Below are 4,395 nucleotides of genomic sequence, written 5' to 3' on the forward strand. Positions count from 1 at the left end.
GGCCGTGCCTAGATTCAGTTCACCGAAATGGAATATCACCATCCTTATCTTTTCTTACTAGATGGACCTCGCGCGCTTTGCCGCGCGCATTCCTGTTTTTTCGTATATATAAATAAGCAATACACCGACAAAGATACTCATTTTTAGATACCAAAATATGCTAGGTGAATAGACTTAGAATAACTCTCTTTAAGCTAGATGGAAAAATTTAATACCGAATCTCTTAGATACTGAAAGTCTGCTAATAAAAACGGAGATGTAAACACCCGACTTCATCAAGACAAAGGAACATATATTCTAAAGAGCACAATGAAATTGACATGAAATTTTTTAGCTAATAAAGTTGGTAAAGTTTGAGCATAAAATTGCAGTCAGTAAATAAAGTTTGAGCATACAATTGCAATTATGGTGTCCATGCTAGTGTCCATGGGGCGACCATCACAATTAACTCAACAATTTCATAAAAGTTAGCCGTGTGCAATCGAGATAAACTCATAGTGCTAAATACGTGCAGATCATCTAGATATACATCTCCTGGACATGGTTATGCATGTTGGCGCTTCACACCAATGGCTTCCTTCACCATCCTCCCAAGTGCAAAGCCGAGAGGCGACATTGCCGATCTGCATATGCTTACTCTGAATGGTCCCACAAACTGGTAGCTGCCAAGGAATCCCTGCACACATGGATAAATTCGAAAAGGATTGTCTACCATCCTCTGTATCTTGGACGTGTTTTAGGTTTATTGTACGAAGTGAAGAGGGGATGGACCTAAAGCATCTTAGCTCACATAAGACCGTGCGCATTCTGACCCTCCCCCAATCAGGGTGGAAGCACATGTGCCAACCTTTCCCATTGCCAAACCAGCCCCCCATAGAGCCATTTCCACTGGTTGTGCCTTTTAGCGTTGTTAGGCAAGCACCAAGATATCAAGTCTACCATTTGCCTAGGCGCACGGCTTAACCTGCACGCAGGTCCAGGAATCAACATCTCACAGACAACAGGAAGCCTTCGATTGGCATTGACATTAACATGGCGAATGCAATTGCAGAGTAGAGGACGATAACATTACCTTCTCATCTGGTTGGTGATGCCAGTCACAGCTAGGTCGCTTTGAAATATGTTTCCACATTCTGAGATTGAATTCATTCATCTCCCTTAACATGTGATCATTCTTGTTCAAAAAAAAAAAAAACATGTGATCATTCTATGCGAACCAAGCGACAGGTTAAACTACATACTGTATCAAAAGGAAGGAAACTTAACATGGGCATCAAGCCCAAAAAGATAAGAAAAAAAGAATGACGTTGGAGTAAGAGTGACTTCAAGTATTGAGTTTACTTCAACCATTTTCCACTTCTTGCAAATCCCTAATTGTATCTCTTAAGTCATGCTGCACCAATAGTCCTTTTGGCGGCTGCATACTATTTGCCAACAGGCAATATTTTTTCCAATCCGTGGCTAGCAGACACATGCATCGGTCCTGGCTAGATGGAAAAAATCTGTCCGGGAGCAGCAGCCCAAATGAGAGCCTTTTCCTGGCCTATGCAACATGAAGATAAACTGCCAAGTATTTTTCTGTGATGTTCCTTGTATTTAAGTGTTGATTTTGTAACGACACATCTGCAGAATATAACAATGAGAAATAAATATAAGTTTGATGAACCAATGTTCATGCAAAACAATAGTACTGAATAAAGTGCGCAGCAGCTTGCTGCAGCCCTTGTGAAGTGGTGATAAACCCCCACGGCCAGAAAAAAATATCAAGACTTGCAATAAGGTTTGCTTTGGGCACATCTGTCTATTTGCCGGAATCAACTTCATCATTTTCACATATCTACTTTCCATTGTTCGTTTTCAAAGCACCGGTTGCCTTTAGTAACGTATGTTCAATTACCAACAAATATTTGAAATGCAAAGCAATTTTGGAAGTATTCAATTGACATTGCATGGCAGAGCAGAGAGAGGCTGGGGAGATTACCAACATTCTGCTGACACATGGTCGTGTTATCAAAGCTCTAGTTGATCACTCTGAACATGTCCCACATAGCTAACTCTAATAATTAAGGGCATTCTCCTGGCAGTAGTTATTCTAGCAAACAATTGGTAAAAAGGGCTTAATGTTACTCTATCTATTCGTTTCAGAGATAGCAAACTGACAAGATCAGTGCGAGATTCATTGCAAAGGGGAAAACAAGACCTGCATTATTGCTACAATATTGACTTTTGTATATATATGTTGGGAAGAGATATTAGCATATCAGGAAACCTTAGATAACACAAATAACACAGTTTCCATGAAAGTCTCCACCTGATTTACAGTCTTCTGGCACTACATTACATAATTGTCATCCCATCTGCCTTTTGACCACAGAATGACCAGCAGGACACCAGGAATGCTCTTCATGATTAAGAAGAAATATACTATAAAGAAAACTCTAGTATCAAAGGAAAGGAATATGCTATATTTAATCTTCCGAGCTCATGTGAACTCACTAATTATTCCCTATAGGAAACACAATTAACTCGCTACTGCAAGACTCTCCTAGCTTGGCTTAGAATGATACATGAGGTAAAATGGTAAGTGAGTCTTCAGTGTCTATAATGAACTGAAAAAGGTCTTATCCATGCTTAATTTCAGAGCACAAAAAAAAATCTCAAATTATGCAGGGACCCATTGGAAGCAGGAAAAATAAAAGCAAGCACATACCTGGGGGATTAGTGTGAATTGCCGCTACATGTCTGCTTGACAATGATGGTTGTCGCATCGCCTGATGCTCGGCCAGGAGATAATGTCCTTGAGGTACTTGTACAGCCTCAGCTGCTGGGTACATAAATAGTCATACAGAGCACCAAATTCCCACCATGTATTACAAAAATCTGTACCAAAAATTTCATTGTTCAGCTATGTATAATACACGCATTTCACTTTATACACTAGAGAGAAAAAAATGGCAAGTTAGCAACTACTAAGTACTAACATGTACAGAGAAAGACATGGCTGAAGAAGAACTGGATCCAGAGGCAAGACGATCCTGTAGAATCAAAAAACACGAAGTGCTGCTTTTCTATATCATGATGGAAGTGATGGACGGGATCAGGGATGAAGGAAGTAGTTTGGGGCCAGTTCGTTTCCAGCGATTGAGGCGGACATGGGTGCAGTACCATCGTCGGAGAGGAGCTTTATCCCCATCTACCTAGAGGACGGCGGACGCAACATAGACGGCGGATGCGGCATGGTCGGCGAGTGGAGTGAGATGTCGGGAACGGAGGGAGGCGAGAGCAACCTCGTCTCGCAACTCGTCGGTCAGATCGTCTGAGATGATGTCTGGGACGAAGAGGTTTAGAAAGCGGCGGAGCAGCACACGCGACGGGGAGAGCGGATCAGGCACGATCCTTGGATGGGGAGAGGACGGCGGCCGGTGAGATATGGCTGGCGGCCGGTAATGAGGCGAGGCGGGCCGAAGAACGCGGTGCAGAGGGGAGAGGATAGGACAGGGCAGGCACGCAAAAGCTTTTTTTTCCACAGAAATATCCTGTGCGTGGGAGGCGCCGAGGCGGTACCAGCGAACCGCCTGACCGAGTGATCAGTATTGTCAATCAGAAGCCAAACGCTACCTTCCCTGCAATTAGGCCAGATGACAGCGACCGGCCGAACGCCCACAGACGCTCCCCACCCTGGGAGCTTAGAGCTCTTAGAGGATTGCAAGATCACTATATATATCCTTATCTTTACTTTTTTTTTTTTAGAATTATATCCTTATCTTTACCGTACAGGAACAGGAGCAAATGAAGCAAACTGAGAGTATCACACAAACCTAGCAAGGCTGTAGGCCTATTCCAGGTGAAGTGAAGTCATGCTGGCACGTCAGGCCCAGTTGATGGGGCTGTTTTGAAGCCTAGATCTAGGCTTGCTACTGTCGGCCTGAAACTGGAATGTTCTGTATGGGCCTGTGATCAAAAGTAAAGGAATGTGGATGCGTCTATGGCCACCATCAGCGCCCACACCGTTTTGCTACGCTATACGAAAACGGCACAATTGACTTTGGGCATCTACGGCCGAAACTCAACTTTTTTTTTTGAGCGTAACCAAAACTCAACTTTTGGGTAGACTTTACACACTGTTTCGTTAGGCCCCGGGGCCATATGTGGATGCTTGAGTCACGGTGCTAATTTTTTTTCCTTAAAAAAACGTGTGATGTTGGAATTTGGTCTAATATAGGCCCAACTTAACTTAGTCTATAATTAATAAAAATCCTAAAGGCCCACTACACACATTCATACATGGCAGGAGTTGCGATAAAAGTTCGGGGGAGGGGGGCATGTGAAAAGAGGTCTCGTACACACACTCCTCCTCCGCACGCCACGTCACGACGCCGCGGGTTGCAGGAATGG

General features: G+C 43.5%; 1 long non-coding RNA gene across 4 annotated transcripts; it reads right to left on the bottom strand.

The window, feature by feature from the left end:
- Positions 1 to 375: 375 nt before the first annotated feature.
- On the bottom strand, positions 376 to 3,558 carry LOC127341553 (uncharacterized). 4 transcript variants are annotated; one of them, XR_007875634.2, is made up of 5 exons: positions 2,982 to 3,558; positions 2,711 to 2,880; positions 1,982 to 2,092; positions 1,073 to 1,623; positions 376 to 964 (listed from the first exon to the last, which is right to left on the bottom strand). It is a non-coding gene; the product is annotated as an uncharacterized lncRNA (long non-coding RNA). The 4 variants fall into 4 exon arrangements; XR_007875635.2 differs by lacking the exon at positions 1,982 to 2,092 and having other exon boundaries at positions 1,073 to 1,174; positions 1,342 to 1,623; positions 2,982 to 3,552; XR_007875633.2 differs by lacking the exon at positions 1,982 to 2,092 and having other exon boundaries at positions 376 to 676; positions 772 to 964; positions 2,982 to 3,550.
- Positions 3,559 to 4,395: the final 837 nt, after the last annotated feature.

This window comes from Lolium perenne, chromosome 3, assembly GCF_019359855.2.
Source record: "Lolium perenne isolate Kyuss_39 chromosome 3, Kyuss_2.0, whole genome shotgun sequence".
NCBI classification, from domain to species: domain Eukaryota; kingdom Viridiplantae; phylum Streptophyta; class Magnoliopsida; order Poales; family Poaceae; genus Lolium; species Lolium perenne.